The sequence below is a fragment of the Triticum aestivum genome, chromosome 3A (assembly GCF_018294505.1).
Source record: "Triticum aestivum cultivar Chinese Spring chromosome 3A, IWGSC CS RefSeq v2.1, whole genome shotgun sequence".
In the NCBI taxonomy this organism is placed as follows: Eukaryota; Viridiplantae; Streptophyta; class Magnoliopsida; order Poales; family Poaceae; genus Triticum; species Triticum aestivum.
In genome coordinates, this window is record NC_057800.1 from 703,045,584 (window position 1) to 703,062,815 (window position 17,232).

A 17,232-nucleotide genomic window follows, 5' to 3' on the forward strand; every position below is an offset into this window, starting at 1 on the left:
GTATCTGACCAGCTGAGCTCACAGTGTTCTGCATCTATTCAATTGTCCACGTACTGTTGACATTAAAATTCACCAGTTTTCTAATGAGGTATATTGTTGTTCATTGGGAGAGAGCTTGCTTAGTGCATCATTAATCTGTATTGTTTGTAAGAATTATTTTTTCTGAACATTCCAATCTTTACCTGTTCAAGGCTTCAATCTCAGCTTTAGTTCTTAAATATCCTATCCTGCATGTTTTGTGGCTACAACCGAACAAAATGTCAGTCCAAATATGTTATTCTTAGCCATGGTGTACTAACTAGCCTTTTCTTTTCTCCATATAATGTAACTATTGTTGAATTAATTGGTTGGGAAATGCCCATCATTTCTTGCAAAGAATCATGATTACTGATTGTGTGAAAAAAAATAGAATAGCAGCCAGTTTGATACAACTTATTTCGGCAGTAAGTTTTATTTCAGAAAGGAGGTGCATGTTGATACTCTGTAATCACGTCTGCTTCTAAATGTTATAGCTTGGTGTTAAAATCACAAGCCAGGTCGTAACAGTTAGCTTTACACAGCTACTTTTCATACGTTCGAACTTTATTATTACTCAAAGTACTGCTAAATTGTAGTTCGTATGTAGATGTCGTTGAGAATTTTTTTTCTTAACTGATCACACTGTCTTACCTAATACTCCCTCCGTCCGGAAATACTCGTCGGAGGAATGGATGTATCTAGATGTATTTTAGTTCTAGATACATCCATTTTTATGCATTTCTTCGACAAGTATTTCCGGACGGAGGGAGTATCAGTTTTGTATCGGATTCTGTGAAGCATGCATCCCATGACTCCCGCGAACAATATTTGTTCTGAATTGCTATCTCAATCTATCAAATTTGACACCCCCAATATCCCCAATTCAACTGCAAACATGTTTAATCTATATGTATATTATACAAGGATGAAAGTAATGCCGCTCGGATGCGTGGAGTGGAGGAAAAATCTTTAGATAGCTAGGTACCTGAAATGATAAGATGTCAACATCCGATAATTACATTCATGTAAATCCATTGAAGTTTTGTATCAGATATTCCAGACATAAACCTGTACTTCTTTTGTTTTTGCTACCAACTTTAACCTCTTATTCGTTTTTACCGTGGGCTTTCAAACAAGCTAACATTGTTTTATATGCTAATTTCAAACAATAAGTTCAAGTATGGCAGCAACGTGGGATATGCTTAAACGCTATAAAAGGAATGGTAAATGAAACATATTTTAATGTTTAGATTTCAAAATTATATTGGCATCACAAGATTATGGCTATCAGTTAAGAGTCATAAGTAAGTTAAGATTTTGATTCTCCACGTGTTCTTTTTTTATCGATCGGTTTTCTCCAAGTGTTTGTGAAATGAGGAAACAACTGTTTTGAGATTCATTTGCAATAAAACAAGCTATGTGTTTAAGTGTTTTAGATAGTAAACTTTGAGAGCTTATTTCTGAATCTTAGTATCAGTCAATCATACATTTTTTATATAGAAATATTCTTTCAAAATAAAGTTTACTAATATTTGTTCAAATAGCTAGCCCATGAGGGTGCACGGGTTGATGACTAGTGTTGAACTAATTGAGGTGCTGCCGTACTGTACTGTACACTGGGCGTTTAAATTAAAAATACTCAAAAAATTCGATTTTTTTTGCTTAAAATGCCCATTTACTAAGGGGCATGGAAATACGCAGTAACCATGGTAAATCTCGAAATTTCGAGCGGTAACCAAAACCCTGGCGAGGTTCCATATCCTTCTGTGTCACTAGCTGGCTTGGTTTGCTCGTACACTGGCTTGTGCGTCGGGCTGCATCTGTCTTGGGCCTGGTCTTCTTGGTGCTAAAACAAAGTTAAATAGAATGATTGCATGATAGTCAACTTTCAAGTGAAATGTTCTATTCCAGTTAATTATTGTTCATGGTGTGGTGCTCCTGAGCGTGCTACAGTGCTCATGGTGCTCCCATCGCTGAAGCAAGGGTCATATAGAGCTAGTGCTTACATGTGCATTAGTTGGAAGGGTCATATAGAGCTAGTGCTTACATGTGCATTAGTTGGTTGCTAGTAGTTTGTTTATTCATCACATGGATACGATATGAAACATTTAATATAGTTGACACTCAATGTCGGCAAGGAGTTTCTTTCCTGCATCAGCCACACGAAGACCAGCGATGCAGAATTAACTAAAACGCATTAGTGCCAACTGGTATTATTGATTTTATAACTGCTTCAGTCTCATCCCACATCTTACCCAAACAGATTTTATAACTGCTTCAGTCTCATCACACATGACGGATGTGGCGCTTTATTGCCGGATGTGGCGCTTTACATATTTATTTTCTCCTTTTTTGCTCGGATTTTGAGCTTCCTTGGATGTTAAGACTCTGTTACGATTTCTAATAATATGGCTGCATGCATCGACTGATGCAGAGGCCGGAGGTATTCCTCCTTTAAAAAAATATCTTACCCAAACAGACATAACAGAAACCTCAGGCTGAATTTGTTGCCCAAGAAATTTAGGGCAATATTTGGTGTGCAGCAAAAAAAGGAAAATACTAATGCTTTTGCAAGCCAATATCCGGTCATATCAAAACAACCCAACCAGTTATGTAATTTAGGTACCAACATTTGGGGAGCCAGTTGGGTTTCAAACCATGCAGCCTGCCAATCCGCCCTATGCAGACGACAGTAACAAACATAATAGTTTTCTTGATCTTCTGCATGCCGTCGACAGTAACGAAAAAGGGAACAGAAAAACTAGAGCAAGGGGACCACGGTGCTTCATCTTTAGACAGAGACACAAAGTATATAGTTGAGCCTTACTGTCTGGCAGGCAGAAAAAGGATTAGTAGAAAATCATCCATACCTTTAAATTATATAACAAGCTTATAACAGATCACACCACAGAGACAAAAGGTAAAGAAAACAGAACGCCAATTAATGAGCCCGGAAGAACATAGGGAGACATCTCTTTCAGCTTGGGTACCACTTGTCGCACTTATGCCAGCACCTGCTTGAACATCCTAATCAGGAAACCTCGCGTGAAGTGAACAGACCTGCCCAACCTATCAAGGGGTAAAGGTCACCATACCAACCATTACAACGCCACAACAAGCGGTTCTCATCAAATTCTGTGTATTCTGGAGGAATCAAGCTAGCAGTGACTCACACCGGTTACCTGGTCATGCCCTCTTGAGGGATACGGCCACCCTCGGTCGTGGGCTTCTGGCAAAGTCGTCTTGCATTGCATCATGCCCTCCACACTCCAGCGCCGCTCCAAGGTCCTCACGAATTCATCCATGACTTGTCCAAAATGCTGGACTATTACTGGCTCAAATACGGCTCTTGTCATATTCACAAACCTGCTTGGTACCATGAGTGCGCTGTCGAGCCCGCTTTGAGGGCCGTGCACCCGCATCTCACTGACTGAGAAGGAGCCCTCATCTTGAATGATCTCTCTCAGCTCTTTGACGGAAGGTTCATAGAACGGCATGTAGAAAGAATCAAACTTCGCTTTATCGATCACACCCTGTCAAAAGCATACCAAAAGATTTGGAGGTCAAATACCCACGCGTGTTAACAAATTATAAATAGTAATCCCTCGGTGCCAAAATGAAAGACCATTTTCGACACTAGTGTCAAAAAACGTCTTATATTTTGGGACGGAGAGAGTACTATACTAGAAAAAAAACAATGAAAACGTACATCTGAGACCATTACCCTTAGAATCTGAGCTATGAATTCCCACATGTGAGAGAATTTGGGGGCAATTACACCTGACCCGAGTCCCTTCATACAAGGGAAATGACCATCCGGCCTCCTGGGATCAATTCTTTGGCTCTGAGCTCCAGGAAACTTGTGAAGTCCTTCTTCAATTGTTGTGCATAAGCCTCAATGACCATAGGGTGCCTTTCCAGCCTAGTGTGCTTATCAATGTCATACGCCGGGATCTGGTTCCTTGTTAGATCCTTAGGAGCCTGTAGAGACAAGGTTTTGGTTACAGAACCAACCAAGAGAAGCACTGGATCAATCCAACGAGCAGTTTTAAACTCACACCTTTGATAGCCAATGCAGGCTGTTGGACGAGCAGACAAGATGCAAGGAACCACTAGTGAAGAGCCTCTCATAAAAAGACCCCGGTATGATACCAGTGACAACGATAGGATTATTGTTGCTTTGACGGAGTGTGACCAGGCTCTTCACCACTGTGTTGAAGTCGTTATCAGGCAGGTCGTTGAGCTTCTGGTGGTCGCTGTAAGAACTGGAAGCAGTGACTGTGGATGGCGTCGATGGCGGTCGACACCAGTGCTAGCACATTTGGACCGGAGGAGCACCCCAGGTAGGCAACCACAATCTTCGTTGGCAATAAGGCGCTGGTGCTTGTGCTGCTGCATAACTCAGCAACGGCTGCTTCTATCATCGGCTTCAACCTCTTTTGCTCAGCATTCTGCAATCGATTGAGTAGTAGTTCTTCGGAAAATCCAGTCTCTAATGTTCTCTTTATATTCTTTAAAATGTTTTCAGATTATATAGTTTACTAAGTAATATAAGCTGTGTGAACGTATTCTTGACAGAACTGTCTTGAGAAGCAAAGGAATCAAAAGGTCCAAGCTAGGGTTCCTCCCCTGCTCCCCCGCCGCCGCTGGCCACCCCTCACCACCTCCAGCCGGCGCCGGCCGCCGTCGCGCGCGCCCCCCGGCCTACCTCCCCCTCCTCCTCCCCCTCCCCCTCCCCCGGTGCTCCCGTCGCCCCCCCCCCCCCGAGACGGCGGAGCGCCCCCCCTGCCCGCCTCCCCGTCTCGACCCCCTCCTCCTCCATCTCCCTTCGCCGTCGCCGGCAGTGGCCTTCGGCGTGCCCCGATGGCGTCGGCACCGACGGACGTCCATTCCCTGTGCGCCTGGAGGGGGAGTCGGGGCTCCCTCCTGCCCGGCGGCTGTGCTGCTCGGCTCGCGGCGCTGGGGCCCGGCGACGGAGTTCTGCGGGCCTCGGGTGCTCTCGACGTGGCGGCGTGGCTGTTGGCTGCGGGGCGGCGCAGTGGGCGGCTGGCCGGCGGCGCCCGCTCGGCCCAGATCTGTGCCCTTTCGGGTCCCATCTGATATGGGCCGGGCCTTCCGTCCGGGGCGCGACGGCGTACCTCCCTGGTGGTGCTGCAACGTGGCTGCAGGGACTGTCCGAACCCGTTGGGATTCGGCCGGGCCGGTGTGGCCTGGCAAGTCCCTGTCGCTATGTCCGGTTGGCTCAGCGCAACGGTGGAGGTTGTTCCCTCCTGCGGCTGCGTTGCGGTTGCCACCGAGCCCGGTGTCTTCTCGTCCTACTCCACGTCTCGTGTTGGTGGCCTTAGTGAGATGGTGATGATGGTGCGGTATCCGTGCTGACACAGGCTGGTGGGCGGCATGTTGGGCGGTGCGCTTTTGTTTGTCTGGGGTGGCGGTGGTGGTTTCGGGGCGGGAGAAATCTCTAGCGGCTCGTTCGCCACTGGCGCGGCTGCGCCCGTGGGTGTTGCCGGACCCTCCTGAGGTGCGTCAGTGATAGCCCTTCCCCACTGACATGCATGTACCGGGGGAAACCCTAGGACTTGTCCAGGCAGCAGCGTCATCGTCGTCACATTTATTCATGAAGATGTTGCTTGATACGCAAGACTTCGGAGTGCTTGGCGGGCGTTGGTACTTCTCCGAAGGGTGCAGTGGGTGTCAGCCATCTTTGCTTAGTTGAGTTGCCGGTGTCGGCATTTATTTCTTTTTTCTTTCTCTCCTTTTTTCCTTTTGGGCTTGTTTGTGTTGCGGCTCCATCAAGCTGATTGTATCGGTTGGGTGTTAATTTATAATCTAAAGCGGGGGGAAACCCCTTTTTCGTCCGAAGCAAAGGAATCAAAGAACATTATGTGCAAACGCGAATTATAAAGAGTGGGAAAAACGTACCTGAATACCGGAGTTGCGAGCATAGCTTGTTTCCCCTTGACCTTGATTCATATACACCACCTGTTTGGAGGTCATGGCTTTGCTTGGAGCAGAGCAAAACTCCAGATTTTGAATATGCAGGTACCAGATCAGGATGGCAATGCTGACAATGCACTGGAGGTACAATATACTCTTTTTTCTCTCTGATCAATGGAGAAGTCTTTAGTGGGCTTGTGGCTGCTTATGGGCAGCTATAGTAGGGTGGGTCAGGATGCTTCCTTATTTTAAACCTTATTACAATCAGCATTTGGATGCTTGCCAAAAGATGCTAGGGATGAAATGTAGTATTACCTCCGTCCAAAAAAGCTTGTCTTAGATTTATTAGACAAATGTAAGACAAACTTTTTGGGACGGAGGGAGTATTTATTATAACTGGGGATCACTGATTTTCTAAACTACTTGGGCCCAACAAATGGTAATATCAATGTGCTAGATGACATGTTATGTAGATGCAGATCAGGTCACACTACATTGAAAACCATTCACTGCTAGAGGTTGTTTTCGATCCACGTAATTGCTATTTTTATATGTTCACTAGGAGAATCTACATGAATATCACATCGATATCTTCAGAGCATGTGGAGCGGAGCTGGTTCGATCTGCCAAACAAATTCAAAATCAGTCCCGCAGAAAATGAAAATAAAATTACACTCACCAATGCTGTAAGGCAACAATATAATATATTTTTCGATTACATTGCTAGTCGCCATAAGCTAAAGCCTGAGACCCTAAGGAGGCCGAGAAGGCTCCACAGTTGAAATCTCAAGCCTTGGTAAGTGATACAACCAGCATAACTATCAGTTTTTCAGTCTGATTTACTTGGGAGCTGCCTTGCAGGCTCAAGTGCTTCTCCGCTGTCCTCACAAATTCATCCATGACCTCTCCGGACGACCCAAAATGCTGGACAACTATTGGCTCGAATGCAGCCCTCATACAATTTCTTCAGTTGCCAATAGTTTTCTTTCCTGTTTAAGTTACATGTATCTCTATTCCTAACCTTCTGTAAACTCTTTCTGTTAGTCCTCTACAATGTTCGCAAACTCATGTTTCCCTCACAACAATGCGTTTTTCTTGGCTATAGTGCTCAACACAAGGGTGTCAAGTGTCTAGATATTCCAACTAGTCGTGTGTATATTTCTCGTGATGTTGTTTTTGATGAAACCCAGTTTCCCTTTGAAAAACTACATCCAAATGCCGGTGCTCTTCTATGAAAGGAGATTCTTCTCCTTCTTTCTAATCTATCCGGAGTTGATTGTGTGGGCAATGATGACTGCATTGATCCAATTACGACTGATTCTTCTAATCGTTCATCTGAGTGTGCTGCTACAGGTGCCAGCAGTGGCGAAAACGGTGCACCGAATGGTGCAAGGGCGGCAGAAAACGGTGCTTCTACACGTTCTGCAGCTGCCACGGGCCATCCGACGCGATCTCCCTCGGGATGTGCGCCTCTGATCGCGCCAGGGCCGACAACATCGGTCTCGGGATTGCCGATCTGCCAGGCGGCCCCGCGCCCTGCGCCTGGCCCGTGTCCACCTGCGGCTGGGCGCTCGCTTCCACCCGGCCTGACCCACTCGTCTGCTGCCACGTCAGCCACTCCCGGCGCTGGGCCAACTTGGTTTTCCCTTGAGCCCCGCGTCTACATCAGGCGGGGTCCACCCTTGTCGACTGCGCCCGACGTGTGCGTACGTGTGGGATTCGAGCCCGATCCTGCTGCTTCCCCAGGATCTTCTGTGGCTCCTTCCTCATCTCTTGTGGTTCGATTGGCCACAGAAGATCCGGCGGTAGCGGATCCATAGCAGACGACACAACAGCCTTCTCGGGATTGGTTCCGAGCCCTGCAGCTGATTCTTCTTCACCTGCGGCCACTGGATCTTCTGTCCTGCAAACTGCTACATTGCCACGCACACGTCTCCAAGCAAGTGTTATTCAGCTCGTAAATTACAAAACAAAATAAGGTTTGGCTGCATCCACAGGAAAACCACGCACACATCTCGAGGCACTTGCTGATCTGAAGTGGAAGGCTGCCATGGATGATGAATTTCAGGCTCTTCGGAAAAATCGTACTTGTCATTTGGTTCCTTAACGACAAGGTAAATATTTGATTGATTGCAAGTGGGTATTCCGAATAAAACGAAGGTCTGATGGTACAATAGATCGTTAGAAAGCTAGGCTTGTTGCTAAGGGCTTCAAGCAAAGGTATGGCATATGTTAGAGTTGTGTTGAATATTGTGTACAAGGTAGGTTACAGTTGGACTTGTAGTTGTACTGTGTTTACATAGGATGTGGAGTCGTGTTCAAGTAGGACACTTGTATCCTAGACCTCTCATATATAACGGGGGTAGACACACGATGCAACCTATGCCAACATAATATCACCGGAACGCAGGGGGAAGCCGGCGGCATGTGCCGGTGTCCAGGGCGACCGGGTGCGGTATTGTAGCGGTGTCATGGAGAGGAGCGCCCATAGTCAGGCCCCGAGGATGTAGCCATATTGATGAACCTCGTTAACAAATCTCGATGTCGTGCTCGTGTGGTTGCTTGATCTTCAGATGATCGACGGTAATGCCTCGGATTTATTCTAACAGGTGGTATCATGAGCTAGGTTGTTTCAAGGACACAGATCATTGATTAGAGGTGGAGCAGAATTCGTCGAATCGGTCGACAGTCGAGGCCTGTGACTGGAAAAGATCGATGGAGCGATCGAGTTCTGTTCGTGTTGAAAGTAATCGGAAAAGGCAGATCAGCGGGAGGCACGTGTGCTTATACGTCAGCAGTAGGCGAGACGTGCAGCGATCGTGGATCTATCGGGCGAGCGTACGAGGGGCGGCTGGCTGGCGAGTTCGTCATATCGATTCGATCCGGACGGAGCGCATGCAAGGTGTGTGGTCACAAGGCTTGTGTGCTGGAGGCTTGGAAGTTGGAAGCACAGATAGGAGCAGGCAGCCCAAGTAAGCTAAAGGGCGGTATGGCCCAAGCGAACTAAGGGGCGGCAGGCCAGAGGCGAACACCAGGCTTGGTAGCAGGTCGAACCAGCGACTACGTGTGTGCGCGGCCGTACGTGAGGCAGGACTCGGGAAGCCAGATGCCAAGGCACGTGAGGTTTGTTTGGAAGAAAAAATACGGCACAAGGGCTAGTCAGATCGTGATGCTGTCATGGAAAAAGAAAAGAAAGGGAGAGGCCAGCTACATACGTGTGTTGAATCAGGTGTTTGAGCTAGTTAGCTTTGTTGATCTGATTTGGTATGTTCACACGGGAAGGCTATGTGGAATTTGCTTTGGTTTTCTTTGTTGGTACACATTTGTGTTTGGATGGCGATGGTCACGATGATGGCTTGAGGAGTCTGGAATGTGTCTGCAGTCGGACAAGTTCGGCTGGGTTGGACTAGATGGTCTGACGGATCGATGCGAGTCGATTGGTACAGAAGACGGTGGTGGAATCGGCGATGACGACATAGGTGCGTGATGCTGATAGTGACCGGCTTCTGGGGCGTGGAAACACGTGGCACATGCCCGAGGGCTTGTGCGGCTTCGACAAGACTATGGCGCGGGGTTGATTCAAGGTGGTGTATACACGGAGCTTGAAGTTGACGGGGCGCGTGGGTGGACTGATCATCTACCATGGAGTCATGTTGAAGGTGGAGCTGGAGTCTGGAAGATTTCACTCGGTGCTGATTGAGGGGCTACGGCGTAAGAGCTCAGAGAGTCGAAGCCTATTCAGTGGGAAAAGCGAGCGACATGCAGTTCGGACTGGAGCCCAGTGGTCTGATGGAAGCGTAAAACTCGTCATCGGTCGGTGATGATCGATGGTACTCTGCAGTGAGGGTTGAGTGGTATGGTTTCGTGACCCTTGAGACTCGACCGGGACAGGGGAGGCTCGACGCGGTAATAGCGGCGAGGAGTGCGGTATGCACGAGGCATGGAGACGGGCCAGGGCTCTGGTGGTCATACATGTGGTGAGACAACTGCGAATTTGACTCAGGATGACTACAAGCAACGATGAAATTCCTTCAAGTTTCAGACAAGCGGTCAAGAAAGGAGCGATGATGTTGAGTTCAACTAACTCTTATGTGTGGCACCCCATATGTGAGTTGTTCACTTTCACGCAGGTCAATGATCAATGTGTGATGGCGTTGAACTGATGCTCTGGAAGTTGAGAGCGCAAACTAGAGTAATGTGAAACTTAATTTTGCTCGAGTGTTGACTGTGGTCAAAAAAAGGAGGGACTACAAGTTGCAGGTGGAGTCATATGGAGTTTTTGGAGTAGCAGCGGTGCTCATGGGATAAACTCAAGTTCAATGTACATGGAAGTTTGACGCATGGACGAATCCAAGGTGGTGGAGAATATTCGCCAAGGTGGAGTTTGTTAGAGTTGTGTCGAATATTGTGTACATGGTAGGTTACAGTTGGACTTGTAGTTGTACTGTGTTTACATAGGATGTGGAGTCGTGTCCAAGTAGGACACTTGTATCCTAGGCCTCTCATATATAACGGGGGTAGACACACGATGTAACCTATGCCAACATAATAGCATCGGAACGCAGGGGGAAGCCGGCGGCATGTGCCGGTGTCCAGGGCGACCGGGTGCGGTATTGTAGCGGTGTCATGGGGAGGAGCGCCCATAGTCAGGCCCCGGGGATGTAGCCATATCGGTGAACCTCGTTAACAAATCTCAATGCCGTGCTCGTGTGGTTGCTTGATCCTCAGATGATCGACGGTATGCCTCGGATTTATTCTAACAGCATAGACTACGAGGATACTTTCAGTCCAGTTGTTAAAGCTGCTACTATTCGTCTTGTATTGTCTATTACTGTATCTAGAGGATGGAGTCTCAGGCAGCTAGATGTGCAGAATGTGTTTCTTCATGGTGTTCTGAAAGAGGAAGTATATATGAAACAACCTCCAGGGTTTGAAGACAAGAACAAACCGTGTCATGTGTGCAGGCTTGACAAATCTCTCTATGGACTGAAGCAAGCTCCCAGAGCTTGATACTCTCATTTAAGTACAAATTTGCAGCAACTCGGTTTTGTTCCTTCAATGTCTGATACTTCACTGTTCATCTACAACAAGTCTCATACATCAATCTTTGTGCTTATTTATGTTGATGATATCATTGTTACAAGTTCTTCAAATGAAGCGGTGACAACCCTTTTGTGAGATTTGAATTCAGAATTTTCTCTCAATTATCTAGGAGATTTGCACTTCTTCCTTGGTATTGAGGTCAATGAAAACAAGGAAGGTGGTCTTCATCTTTCTCAGGAAAAATATGCAACTGATCTTTTGAGGATAGTCAGGTTGTAGAATTGTAAACATTCACGAACACCATTGTCCAGTTCAAAAAAACTCTCTCTCACTGAAGGTGAACCTTTGAGTCAGGAGGATGGCACCAACTGTCAAAGCTTGGTAGGTGCACTATAGTATTTGACCCTTACTAGACCTGATATTGCTTTTTCAGTCAATAAAGTTTGTCAGTTTCTGCATGCACCCACTACTGCCCATTGGACTGCAGCAAAACATATATTGAGATATGTGAAAAACACTTTGTTGGATTGACCTTCAGCAAGTCCTCATCCACGCTTGTGAGTGCTTTTTCGGACTCTGACTGGGTAGGTTGTTTGGATGACAGAAGGTCAACTGGAGGTTTTGTAGTTTTCCTTGGTCCTAATTTGATCTCATGGTATGCAAAGAAACATGCTATAGTTTCAAGGTCAAGTACTGAAGAGGAGTATAAGGCATTGGCAAATGCAACATCAGAAGTTATTTGGGGGAAAGCTGTTCTTAAGGAACTTGGTCTTCATCACACACAAACTCCTTGTCTTTGGTGTGACAACCTTGATGCCACATACTTAGCTGCTAACCCTGTGTTTTGTGCAAGAACTAAGCATATTGAGATAGATTATCATTTTGTCAGAGAACGAGTTGCCAACAAGGAACTGGACATTCGTTTTGTACCCTCAAGAGATCAAGTTGCGGATGGTTTCACGAAAGCCTTTGCCACAAGACCGTTTGAAGAGTTTAAACGTAATCTCAACTTGAGGAGTTTAGATTAAGGGAGGGCGTTAAACATCCAATATTATGGGCCGCCAAGAGTTATCTTGGGCACCACTTCTAGGAGATAGAGATAGTTCTCTTTCTTGTTTAAGTTACATCTATCTCTATGGGAAACGTTTCCAGCCGGGGCACCGGCCGAACTGTTACGCCGGTTTCACGCAAGCCGCGAGATGGATCGTAATTATGCAGCCAGAAACAGCTCACCCCTTTCCTTATCTGCAACACATCTCCTTCTTCCTTCTCCATCGCTCAGCTCCCCCGCCCCATCCCCACAACTCTGTTCCCTGTCCTGCACCACCGGCGTCGCCGCAACTCCAGTCCCCCGTCCCGCACCACTGCCTTCGCTGTTGCGACCCTCCTCCTCCACCCCCCCCCCTCCGCCCTCAATCTCCCTCCTCCTTTTTTCCTTTTCTCTATGATGGCCAACGCTTGCCCTGAATCCCGTGATCCCCGACGACCATCTCTCATCGGAGATGGACACGACGACAAGGGGGGAGCCCTGTGCGGCTGCGATGCCGGAACCAGCATCTATTTTTGCTGCAACCTGCCGGCCAAAACGCTGGAACCGGCGAGACTAGATGCTACGAGCGGCGAGGTGGAGCTCAGCGACGAGCTTCAAATGGAGGCGACCGGTGCTGCAACCAGCGCGGATTTGAGCTGGAACCGGCCGACAAAATAGCTGCATCCAGCGTGGATTTCTGCTACCAGAAACAAGGCGTGTTCCGACCGGCAATAGGCATAATGCTGAAAGCTTCAACCGGCAAGGAAAAATGCTTCAACCGACATAAAAAAAGCTTCAACCATGAAAAATCATAAACAAAAAAAGTTTCAACCGGCAGCAAAAAAAGTTTCAACCACAGATGACGGAAGCCATGGACGAGGACGAAAAGCTGCAACCAGCTCTGTTGTTTGCTACAACCGGCTTTTTTTTGATACAAACAGAGGATGGTTGTGGGGCACGGGCGATGACGAGTTTCGCTGCAACCATAGTCGTTTTTTGGTACTACCGGCGAATTTTTTTGCTACCTCCATCAAGGCAGAGCTATGACCTCGCGACAACGGGGATGATGATTTTTGCTGCAACCATAATCGTTTTTTTTCTACTACCGGTGAAGTTTTTTGCTACATCCATTTTCAGGCGCGACGGAGAGCACGAAAACAAGATGCTGGTGTGGGGTTGCCGTGAATCCCGGCGACGAGAACTAGCAAAGAGCGGGGAGGGGAGGGGCGGTGCTGCGACCTGGAGGGAGGCGGGTAGTAGGAGAGCACGCGCCCCCGCCCCAGCGAGCTGTGTGAGATGCAAGGGGTTGCGTGCGCAAGATGCGGGGGAGAAGACAAGCGTTTCAGCGAGAGGAAGAAGGGGGCTGGGCGAATCGTTTTTTACCTAGATCTGACGGTCTCCGCGATTTTGATCTGACGGCCCGCGCGCAACAGGCCGAAACGTTGTGCCGGCGCGCCGGCGCACATCACTGCCCTATCTCTATTCCCAACCTTCTGTAAGCTCTTTCCGTTAGTCCTCTAACTGTACGCTTGTGTAATCTTCTCGAGAGGTTTTCTCTCACTATCAATATATAAGCACGCAGGCTCCTATCGAGGGAGTTGAGACGCTTCGACATTAGTTTACACATACATCAACAATCGCAGTGGACTCATATTTTTTCAGAAATCTAGTTTAACCAATCCAAAAATTGTTCTTATTTTCCTTTGGGCCGTTAATTTAGTCGTCAGTAACACAAGATATAGTATGAACAAATTCTTGACCAGTCAGTCTTCAAAAGCCAAGTTTCAGGATTAGGGACCGTAGAAACAACACTCCTGAACTAATTAAGAGAGCAAAAATTACCTGAATACTGGAGTTTTGAGCATAGCTAGTTTCCATTTCTCCTTGATTCATATGCGCCATCTGTTTGGAATTCATGGCTCTGATTGCAGCAGGGTGAACCTCCAGAGACCTTGAACAAGAGAGAGCGATCTTCTGGCTGCTCGTCTTATGCTAACTGGAGATGGCTCTTCTGGCCGCTTATTGGGTCGAATAATAGGGTCAACGTGCTTTTCCATCCTAGGGCCAGCTAATAGAAAAGTTGAATATAAGATTCGATCAAATTAAGACCAGGATATAATATGCATTGTTGTGTAGATCAATTGTCCGGATATGCATTGTTGTGAAGATCATTTGGTCGGATATTGATTGTTGACAATGTTTCATTTTGTAGCCTTTCCGTGCGTGTAGTGTGTTCTTGAAGTTGGAGAAGAAGAATTTCACTGTCATGCATTGTTGGTTGAAATTAAATGGACAACGCAAGTGACATCAATACATTGCCAAGACCGTTGCCGATGGAACGAAGGAAGAAATCCGTGATCCAGCCGACCCAACAAAAGAACCATCCAAAAAGGTTAGAAGAGGGTTCGGAGGAAAGAAGTGGAATGAGGAGAGGGTGAAGCGAGAAGGAGCGGCGGCATGGAAGACGGAGATATTCAAGGACATCTTATTGAAGATGTCGGAGGCATATGTCAAGCGTTCCAATGTGAAGGAGGAAAAAAAGCAGAGAGTTTAAACATGTTGATGGCGCCGACCGAGAAGAAGTTCAAGCTCAAAGGGATGAAGACCATGCTCGAAGAGAAGAAGGTTGAGATCACAGCCACTTCGAAGGACGCAAAGATGTTGACCTAGCTTGAAGATGGAGGATTTAGATGATGACGCAAGGATGATCGTGCAAGCCGTTCGTTTCAAGATGTTGAAGCGATAGAAGGAAGAGCTCGAGGCAGAGGCAGCGACGGAGAAGGAGGAATAGGTGACGACGATAGGTTAAGCGTGGAGGCTCGGATTGCCTGTCTGAAGGGCAGAAAATCCAAATTTTTTTCTGAAACTGCTGGACTAATATTCTTTTGTGATCGGACATATAAAAACTGTGCATATTTGCCCCTTTTTAGTTGTGATCGGGGGCTGATGTGATCCTACGCTCGTGTTATGATCAGACAGATTTGAATTTGAAATTGCCCATACTAGTGGACACTTAAGTGATAGCTTTTGATGGTCGGCTCCCGCATCTATGTTCATGGGCTGGTCCCTCAGTCCGCAGACGGATCCGGTGTTTTGTTGAGATGCCTTAACTAATACTCCCTCCTTTCCTAAATATAAGCCATTTTAGAAATTTAATATGAACTACATGTGAAGCAAAATGAGTAATATATATATATATATATATATATATATATATATATATATATATATATATATATATATAGAGAGAGAGAGAGAGAGAAACGGCGGGAGTATAATTCAGATCCGATAGTGTTGTCTTAAAGGATTGGTTATTATAGGATGCAATATGGAAAAAAGTTGTAGTCGGCGTGCCGGTTGAAGCTTTGGCCAATCGCGTCACGCGTGTCCAATCCCTGCAGACTGTGTGTACCCCTCAGGCAGGTACTTCCAGCCCTCCTCCCCCCGCGGGCACTGTCGCGCGCCCCTCGCGCCCTTTGCGCCCCACCAGCCACCGCCTAGCGAGATTGCACACCGCCGTCCGGGCCCCTTGTCGCCATGGACGCGTCCATTGCCATGACCGCGCCCTTCGCCATGGCCGCACGCGACGAGGCCAAGCACGAGATGCCTCCGACTAGCAGTGGTGCGACCAGTGAGGACGTACAAGGGGGGACACTATGTTGTTGCAACCACCATTACTGGATTCGGCCATCGCCGACTCTAGACCTGAGCCAGGGAAGATGTCATGGCTGCCTGCTGCCATGGACGGACAGGTGCGTACGCAAGTGTTGCAACCATCACCTAAAACAACTTCAACAGCTGTTGAAAGGAGCTTCAACCACAGGTAGGAAAAGCTTCAATTGGCACTACCCAACAAGAAAAATCTGCAACCATTTGACCGAAAAACTTCAATCATATATAGAGAAAGCTTCAACCACGGCACCGTGCAAGCGGAAAAAAATTGCAACAATTGACCGAAAAGCTTCAACCACCGATACGAGTGTTGCAACCATTGACAAAAGAGCTTCAAGCATATATAGAAAAGGCTTCAACCATGAATAGAGGAAGCTTCAACCAGCCACTATCAAACTGAAAAAGTTGCAACCCTTACGAGAAAAGCTTCAACCTTAGGTGGAAAAAGTTTCAACCGAAAGATATGCAAAGTTTCAACCGGGAACTGGAAGATGAAAGAAGTTGCAACCGTTACAAAACAAGGTTTGATCGTAGATGAAAAAAGCTTCAATCGGCATGGTGGAAAGCTTCAATCTGCGATGAAAGTTTCAACCGGCATGGGAAAAGCTTCAACCTAACGCCCAAATGGTGGCAAGCAGCGACGTTGAGTGCTGCACCAGCAGCACGATAGTGGAGCGACGACGGTGGCTACTAGGTGCTGCAACGACGAAGGGTGTCGGCGTGCTTCAAGACGACGTCGTTTTGTTTGCTATGAGGGGGCGACGGCTTCCTACTGGACTGGGCGAGGACGGATGCTGCGACCGCGACCGCGACCGGTGGCAACGAGGATGGGGACGGGGATGGAGAGCACATCCAACATCGCTGGACTGCGAGAGGGGGGAGCAGGTCCAGGTGAGGGGGTGGTGGCCGGCCACCAGGGACGACGTCCAGGTGATTGGGGGGAGGGGGGAGGAGGGAGAGGGACAGTACTAGCGCCGGAAGGAGATGAAGAAGTCAAGGGGGGGGGGGGGGGGGGGCAGATCAGACGACTGGGGCTTGCTGTATCGGATGGACTAGGGCGCGACAGACTGAACTGTTGGCCTAGCGCGCCGGGGCCTACAGTGGCCATGTAATATTGTATATTGTCTTTAGCATGCATGACGATATGGGCGCAGAGATGTCCTTATCACACTAGAAGCGTCCATGTCTTTTGTCCACTACCGAGAGCTTCCCACAAGAGGAATCATTCCTTTCTCTCTTTTTGATTAGTTTGGAGATAGCTAACGGTTCTTGGCATGCGGTGACTGCTCTCTCTTTTTAGTTAAAATATGTTGATCCTTTGCTTCTTCAGAAGGGTATTGATAGGCCAGCATTCCAGCAATTTCAAATACGATATGTGCATTGTAAGCGCCACACCATGTAACTAATATCCTGCCTAAAATCAATGTGTAATTATAAAGCTACCTTATAGCTTACATCATTATAACACTAGGCTTTTGTATGAGAGCCCACTCCCCTTACTTTTCACATCTCTCTTCTTCACATAGACAAAG

At 47.3% G+C, this 17,232-nt stretch overlaps 1 pseudogene; it reads right to left on the reverse strand.

The window, feature by feature from the left end:
- Positions 1–3,204: 3,204 nt before the first annotated feature.
- On the reverse strand, positions 3,205–6,015 carry LOC123059267 (anthranilate O-methyltransferase 3-like; annotated as a pseudogene).
- Positions 6,016–17,232: the final 11,217 nt, after the last annotated feature.